The sequence below is a fragment of the Vulpes vulpes genome, chromosome 10, assembly GCF_048418805.1.
Source record: "Vulpes vulpes isolate BD-2025 chromosome 10, VulVul3, whole genome shotgun sequence".
Classification (NCBI taxonomy): Eukaryota; Metazoa; Chordata; class Mammalia; order Carnivora; family Canidae; genus Vulpes; species Vulpes vulpes.
The window spans coordinates 57,784,754-57,810,315 of NC_132789.1; the positions used below are offsets into that span (position 1 = coordinate 57,784,754).

Below are 25,562 nucleotides of genomic sequence, written 5' to 3' on the forward strand. Positions count from 1 at the left end.
TCAATGATCTCTCAGGCATCACCTATGTATCTGTGAGTCTACATATCTATCAATGTATCATCATATATCAATCATCTTCCATTATTTGTCTATGATGAAAATTTTTCTCCCAAAAGTTACATATTTTTAAATGATTAAATGTAAATACAAATATAAATTTAGAAATAGGGTAAACCTAGGATTTCAAAAAGAGAAAAAGAAGCGAGTATGTAGTCTGTAAAGACCCACATTGTAAAAAATAAATAAATAAATATAAAAAAGACCCACATTGTAATTATTATTGCTATAATTAAGCCTCAAACTCAGTACCAGACTTCTGGATAGCCAAAGTGAAAGTGAGGCTGGGTCAGTTACCTAATTTTTCTTATCAGAGAAAACAAAGGAATTTTCACAATTTAAGTTGTAAACTGTGATTAGCTGAAGCTTTGTGTTGATGAAGCTTTTCTTATCTTTCCCTTTAACTTCTAGGTCACCTTAAATTCCTCTTTTAAAAAACTCTCCCTGCAGGGCAGATCTCCTTTGGGCACTTAATGCTCCTTGAACATTTGAAGCCCTTTTTTTCTTTAAAAAAAAAAAAAAAAAAAAAAAAGATCCTTTTCAATTTTTCCCATTCTGTCCCCAAGCTTCGGGCCTATATTCTTTGTATATGGGAGCCCCCAATCCTTCTCTTCGTCCTACAGCAGTGCTTTGTAACCTTGTCTTCCTTAAAAGTTCAGGTCTTTCTGCAACTCAGCATTTTAAAACTGTCAAATGAGATTTCAAGCAGATTTATACATGTCAGAGATTTAGCTGGGGTCTAAGTTGTATTCTTTTTTGGTTTCAGACATGCCTAGACTAGTTTGTGGGTCCATTGGGCCTGGATCTCTGGTGCCTTATTTCATTTTTTTTAATAAATTTATTTTTTATTGGTGTTCAATTTACCAACATACAGAATAACACCCAGTGCTCATCCCATCAAGTTGCCCCCCTCAGTGCCCGTCACCCATTCACCCCCACCCCCCCCCTCCTTCCCTTCCACCACCCCTAGTTCATTTCCCAGAGTTAGGAGTCTTTATGTTCTGTCTCCCTTTCTGATATTTCCCTCACATTTCTTCTCCCTTCCCTTATATTCCCTTTCACTATTATTTATATTCCCCAAATGAATGAGAACATACACTGTCCTTCTCCGATTGACTTACTTCACTCAGCATAATACCCTCCAGTTCCATCCACGTTGAAGCAAATGGTGGTGCCTTATTTCATAAAATGGTCAAGAAGTCTTAGATGAAGAACCGTGCTTGCATTAATGCCAGGGATAGGATGCGAAAGTGCCACTTACAGTTATTATTTGTGAATGAAGCAAATATAGTAGCCTTTACAGCAGATGCCTGTTAGCCTATCCTTAGACCCAGAGGAAGATAGCAGGGTCTCCATGCAGTACGGCAAGGGGGCCATGCACACAGCGTCTGCAGCAGGAACAGAGCTGGCCATGGCATGCCTTCGCAGAGGCTTCCAAGTATGGTGCAGTGGTGGCGAGGCCAGGTGGGTGCCAGCCAGTTGTGGACTGGAGTCCTGGCTCTGCTCCCTCCTTCTATGTGGACTTGGGTCTCTGACCCTGTTGTTCTGAGGATTAAAAATAAGTCCTATGGAGTACTCAACATTATATTTAGCATATAGTAAGGGCTCAATAAATGGGAGTTGATATTAATAGTATCATCATCATTATTCTCAGACATCACTGTAGGAATGAAGTGCAAGGGAAGAGGAAATGATGAGCTGCATGGGAGATGAAAAGATGACTTTGGGGGCTCAGGTAAGACACACATAGAGATTTCGTCATTTAATTAGGAAAAGAGGCTGAGGAAGATTAAGATTCTTGGATTATATGTTGTATGAGAGCTGAAAAGGCTTATGTCATCTTATTTCCTATCTGTAGAAATTGAATTGCTGCCAAACTTATGGGTATGATGGTTTCTTTATAAATGCTAGGATGGAAAAAATATCCCGTGGATTATCTTCTATGTCAGATAGAGTCTTATAATCAGGAGGGCTTATTGGTTTTGTTTTGTTGTTGTTGTTGTTGTTGTTGTTTTCAGGTTTGGGACTGTTTCTGAAGTTGGCTTTTATCCTGTGAATACTGTATAAGTTAAAATACTTTGTAATGGTATTTGACCTTTCTGTAATATTTTACAGAGTTGACCACTCCCTCTTTCTTGAAAATGTTTCCTTGCTGGAGACTTCTACAAAACCAGTTTCTTGGGCAGCCCTGGTGGCTCAGCGGTTTAGCGCCGCCTACAGTCCAGGGCCTGATCCTGGAGACCCAGGATCGAATCCCATGTTGGGCTCCTTGCGTGGAGCCTGCTTCTCCCTCTGCCTGTGTCTCTGCCCCTCTCTCTCCTCTCTGTGTATTCTCATGAATAAATAAATAAAATCTTTAAAAACAAAACAAAACAAAACCAGTTTCTTCTGGTTTTCCTCCTACCATTCAGATCCTTCTTTCTGGCAGCCAAGTGTCTTCCCGAAGGCTTCTCCCTCTCAATGATCTGTAGTACATTCAAAACCCATGGTTTAAGCACCATTTACAGGCATATGGCTTCCAAGTCCATTCCATATCCCAGTCCTTCTCCTGAGGTATTAGGTCAGTACATCCAATCATGTCAGCCTCAGCAAAATGGCTTTATATAGAATTGATGACACTGAACTTCCTTCAGCTACTGAAACAAATGGGGATTCCTTCACACAGGTGCCCATTTGGCCCCTGACATATTTCAGCCCCAGGTCTAGGTGGAGACCTCTCGGTAGAAGTGTACAGATACTGGTCCTGACAGCTCTGTCAAATGATTTTTACCCCTTGTTAGCTGCATAACCTTGGGAAAGTTATTTAACCCCAGAAAGTCCTTATTTTGTTATCTTTAAGAAGGAGAATATATATATATATACACTTTTAACTTCGTGTCTCTTGGCCCAATGGGTGCATCCAGGATCTATATATGTTTTTGTGTTGTTAGATTTTATACATTTTCTTCTTAGAGTATTTTATTTTAGAGGGGGGAGGGTTCTATATACAGTTATGACCATGCTGAGTAATATCCTTCATTGGCACTATTTTGTTTTAAATTATTTCTTCCCTATTGGTTCAGTCTAGTTGTCTAGAGCATGCATTGTGTTGTTACCTTGGAAACCCAGCCTTTATACTATTGGTTAGAATGTCCCAAGGTTATCCATTATATTCCATCACCTACTTACCCTCAAGAAAGGAAGTATCCAGCATGTTAGAATTAGCCTATAACCTCTAGCAATCTGTTACCTACATTAAAAAATTCGATGTGGCTTTTCATTCCTAACTTGTTTTTTAGCTTTTTCTTTTTTTCCTTGGCACGGAAGCAGACTTTTTTCCTCCATAGTTTTGCTCTGAATGCTAGCCTTTGTGGTCTCTAATATTTATGACCAAGAAGTGTATTTTCTGTTGATAAAAGAAATAATCCAAAGATGTTCCCTTCTTTTAAGCATGCTTGCTTCAGCAATTCAAAGTGGGTGGGGAGACTTTCTCTCTAGAGTTGCTAGTATGCTCAAACAATGAAACAGGTTGAAAAGAAAATGTTAACCTGCTGTCTTCAATTTTATATAAGCCTGTTTTTCCCTTTCCTTACCACCCTGCTTTTTAGGGAGTCTGGATTCCTTGACCTCAGTAAAAATATGGTGATAGCCTTTCAAACTCTCAATATTAGTCTTCTTAATGTTTATTTACTATTAAATCTGTTGGCTTCCTCTGGCCCTAAGCCCTACAAATAGATGATGCACATGACGTAGACTTCATTGCCCTTGAGAAAATCACTTTCTGCACTCTCAATTATCGGTACATGAAGAAATGGTTGTTTATAAAACAAAAAACTGATTTAAAAAATAATGTTCCACTGGGATATGCCATTGAATTATGTTAAAATTACAAGTATGTCTATTCCTCTTTCCTTGTAAATGTAGTCTGTTCTGCTTTTTTCTAGTAATTTCTCATTTTTTCCAAATGAACCCATAAGTTAATCTACATATATAATAAGTTTCCAAATACGTCTTTTGTAATCATTAAGTTAACTTAAATAGATATACATTTGAGGCATAAAAATGCTATGGGTGGATTAAAAAATGTGATATTTATACTTTAAGCCAGATTCTCTTTTGAAAAATAAAGTAGCATATAAAGGAAATGTAAGACATGCATATGACTATTGCACTGGCTTTTGAAGTCCTCTGTGTTTTTCTGCCTTGTGGCCTAGAAAAGAAAGTCAATGTAGTGTCAGAGAAAGAGCATTGCACTGCGAGTTGGCGTAGCTGCGTGCTCTCAGCTGGGCCATGTACCAGCTATGTGCCTGGCTCACTTACATCTCATTCACGGGTGTCAGTTTCCTCACTTCTGCTTGGCTTGTGATCCTGGAGTCCCGGGATGCAGCCCTGACCCAGTAGGGATTCAATCCCTACTCATTGGGGGTTCTGTTCCTTTCCTCTCCCTCTGCCCCTCCCCTGGTCCTTCTCTCTCTCTCTCTCTCTCAAGTAAATGAATAAAATCTTTAAAAATATAAAATGGGCATACACTAATAACATATTTCTTATTCCCTGACAGGTTTATTATGAAGTTTTAAGGAGAAAAACTATCAAAAAGTATACTCTACCTCAAACAGAATATGGGGAGAAACAAGAGATCTTGGCTATCAGCTAGCTCATGTACTATGGAGTTCAACAAATCCAAGGAAGAGTTACCATATTACCCTTACCATGTAAGTGTTCTCGGAGCTAGCACCATGGCTTCCATTTGCAGCATCTCAACCCTTCTTAAGCTTTAAGGAGTTTCTCACATACTTGTGAAACACAAAGCTGTCTTTTGCATCCTTTTTTTTTTTTTTTAACAGGTTGGCAAATGCCATGTGAGGGGCAAATGCCATTTCTGGTTTTGCCTATACTCAGCAGTAGTTGGGGAGAATTTTGCCATATTATATGTCCATGCTTTCCCTCTCCCTACACCTCCCTACACCTAAATCCATACTTGGAAGGCAGGATGATACTGTGAAAGGAGCGCTGGACTGATTGAGATGCAGGAAGTAGGTTTCAATCACAGTTCTGGCAGTAACTAGCTTCATAACACTCATACGTCATCTAATCTGTCTGTGCCTCATATTTGTAGAAGTATAGAACCTCTGAGTTTGAAAGACAAAAAACAAGAACAGCATAAGATCACTGATTTATCTGTCCCTTGGAAAAATAAAAGCTGCTTAAATCTTTCACTTGGGGCGCCCAGGTGGCTCAGTCAGTTAAGTGACTGCCTTCAGCTCAGGTCATGATCTGTCCTGGGATCAAGCCCCTCATTGGACTTCCTGCTCAGTGGGGAGTCTGCTCCTCTCTCCCCTTCTCCCTCTGTGTTGTCTCTCTCTCTCTCTCTCTCTCTCTCTCTCCCCCTCCCTCCCTCCCTCCCAAATAAGTAAATAAATAAATCTTAAATCTTTTTTTAAAAAATAAATCTTTACTCAACATCTCTAATGATAGAGATGTGATAGGCATGTGATATGATAGATTTAGGGGTCAGAATTAAATTTAAAATCTCTGATTAGCTACTTACAACCTATATGACCTTGGGAAAGTTATTTATATTCTTCATGCCCCAGGTTCTTCTCTTTTAAATGGAAATAATAGTATACAACATAGGGTTGTGGTGAGGACTGCACAAAATAATGCATGTAAAGCACTTAGCATGGAGCCTGGGACATGATAAGGAATTCAAAAAATGGTGATGGTTGTTCTTCCTCTCCTTCTTCTTTTATTATTCCTAGTATTATGTGGTTATTCAGACTTGATTTCAGCATTGCCAGTGATGGAAAATGATTGCCTTCTAAAATAGCCTACTCTTAATTTTGTAGAATCATGATCATTAGAGAGTTTTCCTTCCAGTCAACCCCAAATCACAGCACTTTATCTCTAGACATCCTTTTGTTCAAGTTCTGACTTCTCAGCTCATGACTGCCCTTTGTACATTTGAATATGGCTGTCATGCTCCCTATGTTACCCTATTCTCTTTTAACTTCTTTGGTTTTTCTCTTCTTTGATCCTTTCTTCCCAATTTCTTATTTTTTTTTAATTTTTATTTATTTATGATAGGCACACAGTGAGAGAGAGAGGCAGAGACATAGGCAGAGGGAGAAGCAGGCTCCATGCACCGGGAGCCCGACGTGGGATTCGATCCCGGGTCTCCAGGATCGCGCCCTGGGCCAAAGGCAGGCGCTAAACCGCTGCACCACCCAGGGATCCCTTTCTTCCCAATTTCTTTCCATCAACTTTTATATACCAACTTTCAAATTATTCTTGAAATCTTGCCATTAACTTGACATCAACCCCTTCGATCAACATTTATATACTAAGGTGAGTAATCGCCTTTATTTCTAAGACATTCAATAATTCTTCAGGCTGATCTTCCTTTTTGGTGTCTGGAAAGGACCAGCGGTCTCTCACGGCATGGATCTATCCTTACTTACACCACTGGTTCTGCCCACTTTAATTCTGTGCCAGAGAGCAAACCCTTTTTTATTTAATGTTACAGTGTTCTTTACAGCGTTTATGGGGGAATATCAGGTGGCATTTTCAATCCTATGATGATTTTTATACAAAGAAATGTGTGGAAGCACTCACAACATTTTTATGTACCCGTAAAGAGTCAAATTGACTAACCAAATTTCATTTTTATGATGTCCTCATGAAATTTGGGCCTTTAAAGTTATCATACAATTTATTGGCAGAATAAGCCTGTAAAACAGAGAGGTGGTAAGCATTATTTCCTCCAGCTTCACAAGGATCTGAAACCAGAGGTTTCCCAGGGGCCATGGCCAGATTACTTCTACAGTATAGTTATTTCCCGGCCAGCCAGCCAACAGATGGGTTTACGGGTCATGGAAGACTGGCCAATTTTGAAAACATATTATATCCTTTTCCACAGAATTGCCCATTTATATTTGGAGATACAAGTTTGTACTTCACTTTGATACTTATTATTTTGCCTCAATATCATTGTACTTGCCTCAGCTAGTCTATCAGACCATAACCTCTTGGAGGGCAGGGAATTTATTTTACTCTCTTCTGCATGTCTTGTTCTGCCTAATATAGCACCAAACTCAAACTTTCACTCAACAAATTTTGTTGAAGAGTGCTTGGGTGGCTCAGCCAGTTAAGAGTCCAACTCTTGATTTCGGCCCAGGTTATCTAGGGTTGTGAGATTGAGCCCTGCATCAGTATCCATACTGGTGTGTAACCTCCTTGCGATTCTCTCTTTCCCTCTTCCTTTGCCCCTAAATAAATAAAAAAACAAACAAACAAAGACAAATCTTGTTGAATTGAATTGAAATAAGGACTATAAGAGCTAAGTGAAAAGGTGAATTTAGTTCTGAAGGAGACAGAGGATATAAAGATCCATAAGGTACATTATGTTACCTGGAGTTGTCAAAAATTTTAGTCCAGGTTGCCAATTTATATTCTTCATTTTTATCAGTTGATTATAGCATACATGGATCAATTTTGATATTTAAAGCCAAAATAATTCTCCAGATTGTGTTACAATTAAATGTTTATTGTTGTTCAAATAACTAAAATACAATAATTATAATTTTCCATCTTTTTACTTCAACCATCAATAATGGTTTTTAGAGCATTGCTTAGGAATCAAAGATGCCTGGTATTGTTTCTTATTGACAAAATTTCTTTCAACCATTTGTTTCAACATTTGTAAAAATAGTAGTAGGAAAAGACAATATAAAAATAACACTTACTGATTATGATCAGTTTCCATGAGAGAAAGGGTTATCTTTTATTTATAGTCAAAGGTAACCACAAAACTAGGAAAGTTTCCTTTATCTAAAACTATTCTTACATAAAGGGTTATATTCCAAAATATATTTGAGTGATTGTCCAGTAAATAATACAAGGATGCTATGGAAATTAAGGGTACATATCTTCCTTAAATACTAGATCCACAAGAGCTTGCTGTGGAGTGTGCTCATTTTCTCAGTGAAAGTTCTTTGTTCCAATAAGCAGAAAGAAAAGAACATTATTTTTTGAAGGACCCTAGAGAGAATTCATTGTACTGGTCAAACAAATTGAATCTAAACAATGGATGCTTTGAGCATGTGAATCATTCTTTTCAACTCTTTAGTGCTAATTGTGCTATGATGTCCTTTAATACCTGTGATATTGCAACAGTCCACAGTAAATAACACTAAGACTCTTTTCTGCCATAAAGGCAGGTAATAAAAGTAGGATGTGATGGTCAGTTAAAGAAAAAAGAAAGAGAGAAAATGGACAGATATATTTGGCTGAACATAAATAATTGCTTATATCATCTGGCCTAGGGTCAGCCTTCACTAGGGCCTCTGAAAGGCTGAGCTATTACACTCATTCCACAAATATTTACTAAGCACTTACCATGTACCAGACACAGTGAAACTTTAGGAAACAGGAAACTCTGTGTAGTGTACCAGTATAATTTTGGACTATTCAGCATTTCTTTATAGTTCTCAGCAGCATGATTATTTTGTTGTAGAGAGTTATCTCTCTCCCACGTGTGTTGTTTGGAAAGGTAGGAAAATCCAGGTTTGTACTCCTTCCCATGGAATTCAACGGGGCTAGAGGCTCTTGGTCCTCACCCTTTTTTGCCCAAGAGAATACATGTAACCTCTGTTCAGCTAGTGGAATGTCTTTACTGGCCTTGAATTTTAATTAATTGAATCAAACGCAGAAGTGATCTTTGGCTCTCACTCATGACGATATGAATGTTTCTAATATGAGGCCACTGCTGACATTTCCTTCCCAGCCCTCTAAACCCTCTTGTCCAGACAGAGCTTTATTTTTCTCATCTTCTGTCAATTCTGTGAATATATTAATCCTACCCTCGTAGCCTTCCAATACATTTCTTATATATGTTAGGCAGGATTCATTTTAGCTAAGGGCCTTTACTGCTGAGCCCTATCCAGACCTGTGACCACTCTGGCATCCCCAAAACTCCAAGGACAAAGCATTGCTTTAGATTGGTTCAAGTGGCTGATGATTACCCTGGCTCGTATTCATACCTGGGCACATCCAAATCATACCAGACCCTGGGTAATGAGGGCTCAGCGTTCCAAAGGATGGTTTCATTGACATCATATGAACTTGGGCAAGTTTAGGCAACAAAGTTGTTTTCAATAAAGAAGATAACAGGGGATAGGAGGCTCTGTGGTCATAGAGGACTGCCGGCAGAGGGAAGAAGGCAGAGGTGAGGATATACCTTACGGGTCTGCGTGAAAGCAAAGAACAGCAAAACCTAGCTCTGCCCCAGGATGGAAACAACTGTAGGAAGTGAACACAGACATTGTGATATTTTCCAGATGGGTCAGAGAGAAGGGAAAAAGAAATTCCCACAAGTCTTGTGTGGAAATGTAAAGGAGAGAACTGCCAAATGTGGATAGTGACATGCCCAAGGCCCTGTCCCTGGGGCGTCCATGAGCCTATTAGCAGTCATGTTTTCTTGGGAATGTTCACTTACACAGAGACTCCCTTTATCTGCCCCCCTTTCCCCCTCCTCCACCCCACCACTGCCCACACACACTGCAGGCCTTCCTTGTTCTAGGCCAGATCCTACAGGGACTGGAGGACGGGGTCCTTCCGTGGCTTTACTTGTGTGAGAGCGAAAGTAGAGAGTGAGAGATAAGACACAGAGATACAGAGACACACTGAGAGACCGAGAATGTGTGTGAGGGACACAGAGAGGAGCTTCTTATTTCGTCTCCCCCAAATCATCCCCCTTTCCCATCAGTCCCTCTTGCTACTTACCTGCTTCTTCTCTCTGCTCCTCCAAACCCAAAGTATTTGCTACTTCCTGTAGCTGCTCATTTTGCTCCCGTCTCCAGACCTTTCCTTCACCTTTCTTGGGCACTTAGACATGCTCAATTCTTGCTCATTTCTTCTGCCGTCTAAGTAATTATCTTAATATTTTATTCAGTGAGAAAGCTATTCTGGAAATCTAATTTTCTTCCCGAGAATTGCAGACCCAATTTGGGAACTTCAAACATCTGTATCCCAGGAAAACATTAGGGATTAAAAAAAACTACACACACACACACACAACTCAGACATATAAAACTTTGAAAACCATAAAGTTTCCAAAGTGAATGTCTTCTCATGCTAGATATTTTTATCTCTCCAGCACAGTTTCGCAGTAGCTTTTTCTTACTATTCTTTTCAAAGTACCTCTTTGCAGTTACTGATTTTCAGCCTCGGTGTCTTTTCAAAGATGCTTTTCTGGGGACTGTTGATTTCAGGCCATTTCAACTGCATGAGTTATGCAAGTGTGAAAACTTTTTTCACTCTAAAAAAAGATGCTCCAGCCTATTTTTTGTACTCATAATAGAGGCAAAAGGATAAAGACAGAATTTGAGCATTGGTGGAATCTTTACAAGGAAAGGAAGAGCTGAGAAAATTTATATCCCAAATCAATACCACAGTCGAAGCTAGAACAGAGGACTGATGACAAAATAAGGCTCCAAGTTATGCAGAGAACCACATTCTTATTACAGTTATATTTACATGTTGATTAGCATCATCCTATTTTTGCTTCTCAGCTTGTTAAAAAAACACAAAAAGTTATATTGACTATGAGCAGGAAGTTATATAAAGACCTAGAAAATACAATGAGTTTTAAAAGTTTCCTCTAGGTCCTTTAATACTAGTTCTCCAGTAAGTACATGGCACTGTGGATACTTACTGCTTTGAGAAATTTAGAATCAGGGGAATTTAAAATTTAACCACAACCTCTCTAGAGATTTTAGTACAGTCTCTCCCTGTGTATCCTGGTGCATGTGGGTACACACACACATATATATTTAAATGCAAGCATAAAACATACCTGAGGCTTCAATATATATGAACTATCATTTAGGAAATTTCTAGGCATTACTGAATTCCCTGATGTCTCTTAGAAACAAAATGTCTGTTTCTAATAAACTTATTGGTATAAGTGCCAAATGAAATAAAATGTCACAGGCAAGACACAGAACTGATTGAAGAGTTGTTGACTATTTTATGAACCATTTTTCCGTCACTGGTGTTGCTTCTAATAATGAAAAACATGTGTCCTCTCACAATTGTGGAACTCAGAGGTAGAAGTAGCACAAAGATGACCCCTGGGCATGGATTCCCTCTCCTTTGTTTATCAGCACAACATTTTCTGGATTTCCTCTCTTCTCCCCATGGTGCCCATTGCAAAGTGGACCGTGACTGTCCCACCCTAGAATCATGGAGTTTTCTTACTTTTACAATCTAAGTCTATCAGGATCATTCAGCTGCAAGTAACCCAATTTTTTTTTTTTTTTTTTTTTTTTTAGGTAACCCAATTTTTAACAGAGAACTCAAAAATGAAGGGCTTTAATTTTCCTACACAGTGAGAAGTCTGGGAATAGGTGGTTCTAGATTTGGTAAAGAAGCCCAAAGTTCACTTCAAGGAACTAGGAGTTTCCTATCTCTCTTCTCTGCCATCCTCAACTTGATGTTTGGTTCCAGTCCCACATCTTAAATTACAAGATGACTGCTGAGGAAGCATTATGGCCTCATGACACCGTGTTTGATTAGGAGAATGAGCTGGGGAACAGGAGTTTTCTTAGGAAAACACATTTCTCCCAGAAGCATCACTTCATGACTCATTGACAAAAAGAGGATCACGTTCCTCCATTCCTACCCAAAACGAGGATCACGTGTTCCTCCATTCCTACCCCCATAGCTGCACAGAATATTGGCCAGATGATTACCTCGAGATTGGATTAAACAAACCAGAGTCATCTCCTGGGGTTGGGCACATTGACACTCCCTCTCCCCATTATGGTTCCTTTGGCAAGGAAGAAGTAGCGAAGGCTGTTGAGTAATTAAGTTTTGCCAGTTTCCCAGCTGTGATTTCCACAGCCTCTCCCTCTGTCTGGAATGACTCAGCAATGGGAGCCTTTGGATGTTCACCTCCGGTTCTAGCCCTCTGCTCAGAAAACCTCATTATCGGTTCAGAGAGAAAGCAGGTCTCACTTATTGTTCCATAACTTGTCATGTAATTCACAGCTTTATATTTATGTGCTCTCTCAGTTCATTTTTTTTTTAAACCTAAGAGTTCCTAGTTTCAAAATACATCTTTATCAATGCCCCCCTCTCCCAACTAGGGCTGCTTTTGTCTGGGTGCAAAATAAAAGGGAGACAAAGCCTATTCATCTGGTAACTTCTGGTTATCTCCTCTAATTTCAGGAACTGTAAGCCTCTGCCAGGATATAGTTTGTGATGTAGGTCATCTCTATCCTCTTGTTTCTACTTTTAAACACTCTGCTAGCTGTCCTACCTTTCCCATGAATGTTTAATATGTATAATGATCCTGCCAGAATTGATTTTTCATTTACAGAGGCCATTTTCCAAAGAGGTTTGTCAGTATTTCTAAAATCGTACTTTAGCATGTTTACAAAAAAGCAGTTCTAAGCTCAATTTTGTGTTAACAGTTTCTTCACTGATAGAAGAAAGGATTTTTTTTAAAGGACATTTTACACTATTCATATGTTACTTACTGGTAAGTAGGAAGGTATGAAACTAGTCATTTAGATTTTAGGTACATTTTAAACAATTGATTTATATATAGGGACATCTGGGGGGCTCAGGGGTTGAGTGTCTACCTTGGGCTCAGGGTGTGACCCCGGGGCCCTGGGATCCAGTCCCACATCAGGCTCCCCGTAGGGAGCCTGCTTCTCTCTCTGCCTATGTCTTTGCCTGTCTTTCTCTGTGTCTCTCATGAATAAAATAAAATCTTAAAAAAAATACCCTTGAACATGAATAACTTACCAGTTTTTTCCAATTGTTTGTAAATCGTTTGTTTTTCTTTAAAGATTGTATTTATAGAAAATCTGGTAACCATCTAGTGACCAAAACTGAATATTCTTGTGGTCCAAAATGAAGAGAAATAAGATGTAAGTAAAAATGAATGTCTTAGTTTTAAAATAGGTGTTTTTTCCTTTCTTTGTTTATTCTTTTTTACTTTTTTTATGTTAGAAGTCTTTCTTATTTGGATTTTAATTGCTCTTTCTTCTCCTGTCACTTGTTCATCTTTGACTTGACTATTATTACTAAACGAGTGATTGTCCTTCCTATTACATTATCCTCATTGTCTTGATTACCTGAAATCAGGTATAGGTGTCACAGTGGGTTCTTAATAGGGAAACGTTGAAAGGGGAAATATGACTCTAGAGGAAGATCCCAATTTCCCTCCCTGATAATTTAATATTTTAAAAAATTAAGGCTTTTTTAATATGGGGAGGCATCTTTATTCCTGATTTCTCCACACACCCACCCACCCTCCACACATGAAATTCAAAAGGACTTACAGCAAGAAAAGAAAGATAGCAGTTATGCTTTCTTGGATCTTAAATCTTGTCTGCAGATTTTTATAATGAAATGGAGGAAAAAATAAATTATTATTTCTTTGCTTCATGTTCTTGAGAGCCATGAATCCCAAGATATCGTAGAACTTAGCAAAATAGCTTGGATACTGATTGAAAAGGCAGACTCAGAGTCTAGAAATGCAAAATAACAGCCCATATGCCAAACCACATGCATTGTAAGGCTTGGTACTTCTGAGGGAAGATTTAAAAGGCGACAAAGAATTCCAAATTTGGAACCCACAGAGACATCTGGTATCTTAGAACTTTCCACTTTCTCTTGGCAGATATTTTAACTAATTTTCCCACCTTGGTCAGCGTGTATAATTCTTTAAGTTTATTTTAATTTAACATATTCTCTCTATTCAATGGTTACTGTAAAATGGCCTTACTCTCAGGACCAGCCATTTAATTTTAGCACTTAGATCATTTAGCAATTTCTTAGAAGAACAAAAATAAGGGGATAGGATTTAATTAACATAATGGGTACATCATCAACCTTCTTTGTGGCATTTATGTTTATTTCCAACACTTGGTCATCAAACAGATGCATGTAAAAAAAAAAAAAGACAGATGAATCAAAATGTGGAAAAAAACATTGCATTCCAAATGGTGATTTTCATCACCAGTGTGTATGTAGTGGCTCTTCAGCTTCAAGTGGTTATTACCAAAACTATCCTGAGAGGTATCCTCATTATGTTATTTGCTTCTTACAAACCAGTAGCTAGTAGCTGATCTGTGTCTACTTGGAGAATTCATTAGTTGGGCCCACATTTGCCCAGTGGGATGGGTTGGGGACCCGAGATTAATGAGGCTTTGGGACAATTACTGTGGAGAATGTACTAAGGGGTACATATAAGGGTTATTGAGTAGTGATGAAGACTTAGTTGAAAGTGAATAGTATGAATATTGAGTAGTGTCAACCATCCCTATTTAATGGCACTCATTAATAGTGTCATGGAATTATATTTATTGTAGAGTTGAAAAGGACCATCTTATTGAACTTTTGAACTGACAGATGAGGAAACAGAGGCACAAAGAAGCTAAATGAGTTGTCTGGGTCTATAAAGCAAATGACAGAGCCATTCTAAATCCTGCACCAGATCTAAAGATAATATTTTGTTTTAAGATTTTATTTATTAATTCATGAGAGACACAGAGAGAAGCAGAGACAGGCAGAGGATGAAGCAGGCTCCCGGTTCCTGATACAAGACTTGATCCCAGGACCCCAGGATCATGACCTGAGCCAAAGGCAGATGCTCAACCACTGAGCCACCCAGGTGTCCCTGGAGGATAGTATTTATAGGGATTTCAAAGTATGACTAACTTTAAAATATTGAGTTTTAGAATTTTCTTTTTTTTAAAGATTTTATTTATTTATTTGAGAGAGAAAGAGAGAGTGCACCAGCGGGGGCAGGGGCAGAGGGAGAGGCAGATTCCCTACTGAGGAGGGCTCCTGACTCTGGGCTCAGTCCCAAGACCCTGAGATCATGACCTGAACTGAAGGCAGACACTTCACTGACTCAGCTATCCAGGTGCCCTGAATTTTATAATTTTCCATGGATTCTCTCTCTCTCTCTCTCTTTCTCTCTCTCTCTCTCTCTCTTCCTCCCTCCCTCCCTCCCTCTCCTGTCAAAGAGAAGATCTTGCTAGAATTTGATCAAAATAATTTCTTGTCTTTGTGGTGCCATATTTTGAACTACTGTGTCAGGTCTTATCAGAGCCAAGAGAAAATGGCAAACATGGGAATGTATATACCACTGATGCACCTCACCAAAGATTTACAGTGAGCAGATGGTCTCTTATTTTATCTATCAATTGATAAATTTCATTTTATCATGTTCTAAGTTCAATTTTAAAAATTTGCCACTTTCCTGAAAATGCTTTAAGAAATGGGATAAAGAGGGGATCCCTGGGTGGCGCAGCAGTTTGGCACCTGCCTTTGGCCCAGGGCGTGATACTGGAGACCCGGGATTGAATCCCATGTCGGGCTCTCGGTGCATGGAGCCTGCTTCTCTCTCTGCCTATGTCTCTGCCTCTATCTCTCTCTGTGTGACTATCATAAATAAATAAAAATTTAAAAAAAGAAATGGGATAAAGAGTAAGTATGCTAGAACTCTTGGTGGATCCCTAGTTACCATCAAGTAGTTACCATCATAGTTACCACTCATGTAGCTGCAATACCATTGGATGCATGCCCCCTTCGTACTTAAATATCATGTGTCTAGCCTGGCGGACATTAGAAACCGTCTAGTGTGACTGACCCTTTCATATGAAATCTAATTCATTTTCTAAAATGGGATATGCTCAAGTACAAACAATGATGGGTAATCAATGCCACGTTAAGATATGACTTAGAGACTCCCTTGTAATATCACTTAATGACATGGAAGGGTTTTTTTAATTCCACAAATACTTCTTAAAATAGACACCCCCTTTAAAGTTATTAGTCCTTATTTTTGGGGATCGAGATAATAATCATTTAGACAGATTTTATGTGTGTATTTCAAAGTTTCTACAAAAATGAGTCACATTTTAAACAAGAAAAACATAAATATTCTTTTCATTAAAGGAATAACCAAGGGCAGCCCTGGTGGCTCAGTGGTTTAGCGCCGCCTTCGGCCCAGGGTGTGATCCTGGAGACCCGGGATCCAGTCCCACATCGAGCTCCCTGCATGGAGCCTGCTTCTCCATCTGCCTGTGTCTCTGCCTCTCTTTCTCATGAATAAATAAATAAAATCTTAAAAAAAAAAAAAGAATAACCAAGTAAGTATAAAAATTAAAGCATAAAAAAGGAAATCTGGTTCAATCTGGTTCAAGGTAACAAATAATATTGAAACATATTGTGGTTCAGAGAATGTCTTAATGTCTTTAAAAGAGGGGTGGTGGTAGAAATAACTTTATATTTTTGTGATTGGTATTGCAGAGAATAGTGAGAGAATAACAAACTTTGCAAACAGAATGTACAACTGAAATAATTTTAAGGGCAATAAGATTGAAATACTACTATTATCTATAATAATAAAGTACCTCTTCCCTTACACAAGCAACTGAGTTGACATATACTTTCAACACACAAGGAATATAAATAACCTAAAAATCAGATGTAGGAATCAAATGTAGCAATAATACTTTTCATTTATGAAACATTTACTTGTCCTTATTATTACTGTTTCTTTACATAGAATGGTTTACGGAAGTGTTTCTATCTAGAATCTCTATGAATTCCATCCCTTACGTTGTTACCAGAGAGGCAGTGCAGTTATTCTGAATGTTCATTTAATGAAAGAGGAAACATCTTAACAGGGCAGATGACCTGCTCAGGCTGAAAGGGTGTTGGTATCTTCTATGACTTGATGGTAAAAGTACCTGTTTTAGATCTTTGTGAATAGATTTGTAGTTTGCCCTTCCTCATTCTCTTTTTGTCACCAAAAATGTTACCCTTATTCTTCATTTGTTCATGTTTCCAAGTCCTATTTTATTATTATTTTTTTATTTTTTTATTATTTTTATTAAAAGCAGAGTGATATTTACAGTATTTAGCAATAAGAATGATGTGGGCAACAACTAATCAAAGTGGTTGCTGGAACAGGCACCGATTCATCAGGATGTTCCTCAAACAAATGCCACAGCCCTGTAGGTGTGTTTTCGCTAGATAATCAACCTTGTGACAGAAAACCCAACTTAAACTATTTTAAGGACTTCTGAGTAGTTTTTTGACACACATATCTGCACTGTCCAAAGGTGGACCACTTTTAGATGAAAGAGGTGATGTCTCTATTCCTTTGTTTTGCTTTTGATTCCATTTTTAGAGGTGCAAGATGACTTACAATGGCTCTAGATTTACATCCTATTTCCTCTGCAAAAATGAGTGTCTCTCTGTTGATTGCCTGGTAAAAGTCTGGGCACTAACTTTGAATTGGCTCTGATGAGCCATCCTGTGGCCAAGGGGATGTCACACAGGAACCACTGAGGTGGGCAGCCAGCTCCACCCAAACACTGGGCTGAGACTGGGGGAGGAGAGCTCCTGAAGGAAAACCGAGGCTATACCGAAAAGAGGGAGGATTAATTAATAGTCAGTGACAAACTGTATATGTCCACTCCACTCTCTTTCCTTGGAGATATAATACAGCTTTGTTACTTTAAACATTTATCTAAATTATAAAAGAAACACACTCTTATTTAGAAAACTGGAAAGTAAAATGTAAGAACAAAAGCAAACAAAAATAAAATTGGCGTTACTAAGTTAGAAATGAAGGAAAATGTTGTAATGTCTGTAGCAGGATAATTGATTGCAAATAATGAGGTTTAGAAGTGTTAGCTTACTATGACTTAAAATCGGCCAAATTGATATTCTTCTCTCTAGTATCTTTAATGTTTTCCTGTATAAACCAGATTTCAGCCACAGGCTTTATTATGGCATTGTAAAATAAGACCAATCATAATAAGAGCAAGAATTGTTTTTCATAGTGTTACTAGAACTTAGTGTTTTTCTTAAAATATAAGGTAGGATAAAGTATATAATTTGTATACTGACTTGTTCCGTAAGTATTAAGTTAACAGAAATACACATATTGTATACTTAATAGAATGTATATGTTATAAAGGTGAAACAGAAGATAAGTCGTATACAAAAGAAAATTGATTCCCAAAATTTCAAGATGTCATTAAAGTCTTTGGAAATTATATTGCCACAATCATACGTGTCTTTGAAAAAAACTCTAAAAAAAAACCCCAATATTAATCTGTATGCTAAATCTCTTAGCCTAATACTTAAAAATTTAAATTAGTGTTTTTGGGGGCACCTGGGTGGCTTAGACAGGAGTATTCGACTCTTGATCTCAGCCCAGGTCTTGATCTCAGGGTCATGAGTTCGAGCCCCATACTGGAATCCATGCTGGGCATGGAGCCTACTTAAAAAAAAATTGGTGTTTTGGGGTTTTAATCCAAATGAGTGCCCTTTTGATGGAGTCTTGAGTCAAAAAGAACAGCCATGACTGACCAAGAACTTTATCTTTGACCATGCACTACAGCACTTTGCAATGGAAATGTAATAAAATCCACAAATATGAGCTGCATATATCGTTTAAAATTTTCTACTAACCACATTAAAAAGAAACAAATGAAATTAATTGTGATAATATATTTAATCCAGTGTGTCCAAAGTTGATTTATCATTTCACCATGTAATCAATATAAAACATTTTAATGCCATATTTCACATTGTTCTTTTCATATTAATTTTTAAAAATCTAGTGTGGATTTTTTACTTATAGCACATCTTAATTTGAACTAACTGTATTTCAAATGTTCAGTACCTACATGTGCTTCACAGATTTACTAGGCTAGGCCAGAGTTATTTTCTCAATAAGCCAAGATGATGATGATGATGATATTATTAAGACCTAAATTCCTAGTATATTCCTTGACAATTTCAGTCCTCAGCCTATCTAAAATTGGATTGACTATATGAGATTTGAGATGTTCTGTTGAGGTTGTGTAAGCAGGCTAGAGGGAATTTTGGCTTTACTATAAATCATTTTCATGTATGTTACTTATACTGAATTTACGCAAAACTTCTATTTGTAAATTTCAGGTGCTAAATGTTGTTTAGCTCAACATTCTTATCATTAATCTCAAAGCATAATGATCTAAAGTGGAAACAAGCATTCACAACACACCTAATAGCGGAAAGGGAAAGTTCAGGGTCTTGGGAGCACAGCAATATGCTTGAAAATGATTAGTAGGATGTTGTTTTCCTGGTATAATGGCACGTTATATACATTATAATCAATAAAGGTGTGTTGGAGGAAGGCTTGTACATCTTGGCTTACCTTAAATGGCCTCTTTTAATGGTCATGAAATTTAAATGGTCATGAAAAAAGAATTTTAGTATAAATCAATACCCAAAAGTGTGGCAAGAAATAAGCATGGTCCTGTAGCACAGCAAATCAAGAAGTATAGGGAAAGTACAATCGGGGTACATGGTGGTTTTATATTTTTTAAGTAATAAATCTAAAGGCTAGTTAGGTGGATCGATTACTTAAGTAAATTTACTGGGTTCAACTTTATGTTAAGTGGCAAGAGTAAATGAGACAGGCCTATATTTTAAACTAATGCACCTGATCAATAGGTACCATGTAACTCTTCAACCTACCGTATCTGCAATGACCGCACGTCCCACATTTACCAAAATGGTTCCTGTTCAACTGTTGCTGTTCCATTTGTACCTCATTTTTGGCCTAATGAGGATATTCCAGATCTAAGATAGACCTATTTCTTTCTCAGCAATAAACAAGCAATACAGTTTAAACTTTGGGAGGAGTTTCCAGGCTAGATCCAGTGGTCATTAAATTTTCCCACATAAGGTAGAATTTGGAACCAAGGGAAAAAATACCTCTGTTCAACATCATTTTTTCTCCAAATTATCACCATACTTGCTTACCAGGCCCTAGTATAGATTTAGATTGTTAGTCCTTAACTACAAGAGAGTACATTGACATCATTTCTGAATTGGGAAAGGCACAAGTGTTGCAGGAAGCATGTGTGTGTTAGCATTTATTATGAATATTTGCCAGGCTCCTTGAGGAAAACATTTATGATAAAAATTAGGAATGCTGGATATTGTATTGACTCAAATATATTAAATCTCAATAGAAATAGAGATTCATTGTCTCATAATTTGTGGCACTTTCTGAATGAAAGGATGAAAAACAAGAATTCTCATCGATTATGGAAAATTATCCCTCATCAGTAAATACTACCTCTTTGCAATTCTCTTTATTTTCCCCACCTGGAATTCCGATGATACAGACTTTAACCTTTTTTTCTCTTTGACTTTTGTCCTCTCTTTAAAATGCCATGGTGTTGCCTTCTCAGTGATTTCATCAGTTCTATCTTCCAGTCTACTGATTCTTGTATTTCTTTTATTTTGGCTCTGCTTAATCTACTGTGTAATCCATACAGTTTAAAAATAAACATTTGTGAAGAGCCTGGGTCTTTTAAATGATATCTTGTTCTTTTGAGAGAAGCATGAAATACACATACAGATGAGTGTATAACTTATTAATCACACTGAATATATTTTTCAGTGAGTTTCTTTCGGGTGCTTCTTTTCCATTTTTTATTCCTTTTTGTCTACTTCCTTGTGTTTAGAAATTATATGTCCTCGGCTAATCATTTAGTGGTTAAAACACACGTTTAATTGTGGTAAAATGATGTGACATTCATCATTGTAATGATCTTAAAGTACATTCAGTGGGATTAATTACATTCACAATCTACAGCTGGCCCACATTGCACACAATGTGCAGTTGGAACTATAGGGTTCCAGAAATTTTGACACCCCAGATGGAAACTTTGTACCCATTAAGCAGTCATTCCCAATTCCCTTCTTCCCCCAGCCCCTGCAACCACAAACCAACTTTCTGCCTCTATGGATTAGCCTGTTAACGGACATTTCATGTAAAGGGAATCATACAGTATGTAGTCCTTTATGTCCGGCTTGTTCCACTGAGTGTAATGTTTTCAAGGTGCATCCACGTTGTAGCACGTTATCAGGAGCATGCTAATTCTCTTAATGGCTGAATAACAGTCTATGGAATGGACATTTCACATTTTGTTTATTCATTTATCTGGCGATAGACATTTGAGCTGTTTTTACCTTTTGGCTATGTTGGAAATAGAACTACTATAAACATTCTTGTGCAAGTTTTTGTTTGAACACCTATATTTAATTCTTTGGGGTATATACCTATGAGGGAAATTACTGGATCCTGTGGTAATTCCATGCTTAACTTTTTGAGGAAGCACCAAATTGATTTCCACAACACTGTCATTTTACATTTTTACTAGCAATGTGCAAGGAATACAGATTTTCCACAGCCTTGTACAAACTTGCTATCTTCATCTTCCTTTTCCTTTTTTGTAAAGATTTATTTCAGGGAGAGCACGTGTGAATAGGGAGAGGGGCAGAAGGAGGGACTCTTCAAGCAGACTCCCCACTGAGTGTGGAGCCCAACTCTCTCCCACAAGTGATGAGATCATCATCTAAGTTTCTACCAAGAGTTGGCCACTTAACTGACTGAGCTACCCAGGCACCCCTTCTTTTTTTTTTTTTAAATAGCCATCCCAGTGGATTTCTCCTATCACATACTGCAAGCAGTGTCACAATGTACTTTCCATTTGCATGTCCTTAATGACTAATGCCATTTAGAATCTTTTCATGTCCTTGGCTATTTGGATATCTGCGTTGGAGAAATTTCCATTTTTGAATTGGGTTCGTCTTTTTGCTGTCGAGTTGTGAGAGTTATTTATAAACTCTTGATACTAGACCCTTATCATATATATGATTTGCAAATATTTTCTCCCAGTCTCTGAATTGTCTTTTCACTTTCTTTATAGTGTCCTTTGATGCATTAAAGTTTTTTATTTTTATGAAATCCAGTTTATCTATTTTTCTTTCATTGCCTGTACTTCTGGTGTCATATTTAAGAAACCATTGCCAAAAAATTACTGGTCAAGAAGATTAAAAAATAAGAAGAAGAAGAAAAAGATTTTCCCATTCTCTTCTAAGAGTTTTATTGTGGTCGACCTTAAATTTTGATCTTTAACCGATCTTGAGTTAGTTTTTGTACATAGTATAAGGCAAAGATCCAACATCATTCTTTTACATGGCATGTTTTGCCAAACTTTTAGTGTTTCAGGGGAGAGATGGTTCCTGGAGATCCCTACTCTGCTATATTTGCTTCTATCACCCTACCCTATATATTTTAACATACATATTTAATTTTACAAAGTCTAAAGGATTTCATCTTTCTCTCAAAAATATATTTTAAAAATACCTTCATTTTAATTGCCTTCTGCCTTATAGGCTATTTCCCCCATTATTTAGTTCTTAGCTGGTTATAAATCTTCCATAATAATGATGATTATGGGGCAGCCCAGGTAGCTCAGCGGTTTAGCTCCACCTTTGGCCCAGGGTGTGATCCTGGAGACCCAGGATCAAGTCCCACATCAGGCTCCCTACATGGAGCCTGCTTCTCCCTCTGCCTGTGTCTCTGCCTGCCTCTCTCTCTCTCTCTCTCTCTCTCTCTCTCAGTGTCTCTCATGAATAATAAATAGAATCTTAAAAAAATAATGACGATTATGATAATGGCAATGAAGATGACGATGACTGTTGCTGTTTTGTAAAGCAATGTTTAAATAAATTTTCTTATTCATCAAGATATCTCCCCACTAGTCCACTGTAAATCACAAAGTCTCCAAATCTTCATTGCCAGTGTGGTAGCCATTAGTCACATATGGCTATCAAACACTTGAAATGTAGTAAGACGGAGGAATTCAATGTTGTTTCAAGTTTAGTTAATTTGCATTTAAATTTAAAAAAAAAAAGGAGTTGAGGGGCACCTGGGTGGTTCAGTCAAGTTGGGCATCTGACTTTGGCTTGGTTCATGATTCCAGGGTCCTGGGATCAAGCCCTGCATCAGGCTCCCTGCTCAGTGAGGAGTCTGCTTCTCCCTCTTTATTTGTCTGCCACTCTGCTTGTGCTCTCTCCTCTGTCAAATAAATAAATAAATCTTTTAAAAAATAAAAATTTTAAAAAGGAGTGGAAAATAGTTTTCTGTTAAATATAAACGTCTTATTTTCATAGGACTACATTTTACTTTAAATGTTAGCATTGCAGTTTCAATGTGTTATAAGTATAAAATAGACACACTGGATTTCAAAGACTTATTTTTTTTTTCAAAGACTTATTATGAAAAAATAAATGTAAACTATCTTATCAGTAATTTTTTATATTGATATATGTTAAAATGATAATTTTAATACAGTTGGCTAAATAAACTATTATTAAAATTAATTTCACCTGTTTTTAATTATCATAATGTGGCTACTAGAAAATATAGGATTATATATGCTTCTATTGATAGCACTGTTCCAATCAATGTGATTTTCATCTCTGATATATATATATAAAACTTAGAATTTCCCTTCCTGAAGATCTTTAGGTGATAAACTCTCTGTTTTGTCTAAAAATGTCTATTTCATTTACCTAATTCAAAGATAGTTTCTTGGGGTGCCTGGGTGGTTCAGTTGGTTAAGCGACTGCCTTCAGTTCTGGTCCTGATCTCAGGATCCTGAGATTGAGCCTCACATCAGGCTCTCTGCTCAGTGACGAGTCTGCTTCTCTGTCTCCCTCTGTAATCTCTCTAGCTTTCATTCTCTCTCCAATAAATAAATAAAATCTTCAACAACAACAAAAGACACCCAAAGATAGTCTCTCTGGGTATAGAACACTAAGTTGATATTTATTTACATTGCTATTTCTAAGTTGATATATTGTTCTACTGTCTTCTGGCTTGTGCAGTTGCCTTTGGCAAATGTACATTCACCCAATCACCCGTGTTTATTATCCTCTGGATGCTTTTAAGCTCTCCTTTAAGTTGGTATTCTCCTGTGGTGGGTCTAGATGTAGATTTCTTTTTATTTATCCTACTTGGAAGATATTGGGTTTCTTTGAACTGAGGCTTTGTGTTTTTCCAGTAATTCTGGAAATTCCAAGGCATTATCTCTTTAAAGAGATCCTCTCTCCCATTGTTTCCATTTTCCCTTTTGTAACTCTAAATAGATGTACATGCGACCATCTCTTTCTAGACTTTATATGTTTTCACTTCTCATCATAGTTCTTGTCTCTTTATCTTTCCTGGCTACATGCTATTAATGTATTGTTTAATCAACATTGAGTATTTTTATTTCAACTATTGTATATTTTACTTGCAGAGGTGCTGTTAGGTTCTTTTTGGTCATTCTTTGCTCATATATTGAAGCTTCTCATTAAATTCTTTACATATGTTAATTATAATATTTTCTATATTTGAACATTGTCAATGTCTGATCTCTGTGGGTTTGTTTTTGCAACTGTTATTTCTACTTGCTTTCATTCATGGTACTTTTACTTTTTTAAAATGTATTTTATGACATTTCAGTGTAAACTGCATTATTCATAGGTCTTCATCTTTAGGAATTTTTTGAAACCCATGTCGAAAGTAAGATCCTCAAGGAGGATTCTTATTTCCTTTTGCCAGTAACTTGGAGGATTTTGTTAACCCAGAACCCCTTTCATTTTGCCATTTAGGTATTTTTTTTTCAATCATATAAGTAGTATGAATTTGCAACCAAATCTGCATGTATATTGGCTTATGGATACACATTTTTAGGAGAGGATTTTTTCCTCCTCCACCAAATGCAAAGGCTGAATTAGGGAAACGTCCTGGATTTCCCCTTCTATGTGATGGGTTTATTTCAAATTCATTATTACACGGAAGGGGTAGCCTTGAGGGGGTTGGTGTTACGGTTTAAGAACCTTTATTAGGTTCCTAATTAAGGTGGGCCCAACACTCCCATCTTTTGTTTTCTCTTGTACAAGGGTCTCATGTAGAAATTTAAATGAAACCTCAAGATCTCCAGGGAGGCAGCAGAAATCCTTAGGGCAATAGCCAGCTTTGGTGTCATTTTTCCTTTTAGGATTTCAATTTTCAGTGCATTTGAAGGACCTGCAGATTCTTTGCTTTTGTGATAGTGCAATGATGTGCTAAAAATATTTTCTTTATATGGTATCCAGCATTTTAATTCTTTCAATTAATGGATCATTCAGTGTATTTTGTCTGTCATAATGTTAGAAAATGAAATGATCTTTTGTTCCTTTCTCATAGTTTTTGTTCCATCTTTTATTTCTCATGTATTTTTAACATAATTATTTTATAGTTTGTGTCCACTGATTCTGATATCTGAATTTTTTGACAGTCTGTTTCTCCATGTTGTGCTATTATGTCTCTATTGACCCGTGTTCATGGGGCTCTTGTTTTCTCATGTGTTTTGTAAGTTCGGATTGTGAAGTCATGGTTAGTGGGGCTTTATATATGGGAATCTTGTGAGAGACGCATTCCTTCATGCAAGATTATTTTCTTCTTTTAGGTAGCTCAGCCATTTTCCAATCTGGGACTATTTTAAGTTTTATTGATTTGGGGTTCCTGGGACTGTACATGTACTATAAAATCAAATGCTAAACTCACATGAAGGCAGGCCTATAGTTATTAATTATTTGACAGCCATGTTATACTC

General features: G+C 37.3%; 1 long non-coding RNA gene across 1 annotated transcript in view; it reads left to right on the forward strand.

Moving 5' to 3' along the window:
- LOC112914874 (uncharacterized) overlaps nt 1–11,038 on the forward strand; it is a 158,018-nt gene extending 146,980 nt beyond the window's left edge. Inside the window, exons 9-10 of the long non-coding RNA XR_011994881.1 lie at nt 4,595–4,748; nt 6,121–11,038. This is a non-coding gene — a long non-coding RNA (uncharacterized lncRNA). The remainder of the gene's footprint in view (nt 1–4,594; nt 4,749–6,120) is intronic.
- The last annotated feature ends 14,524 nt before the right edge of the window (nt 11,039–25,562 follow it).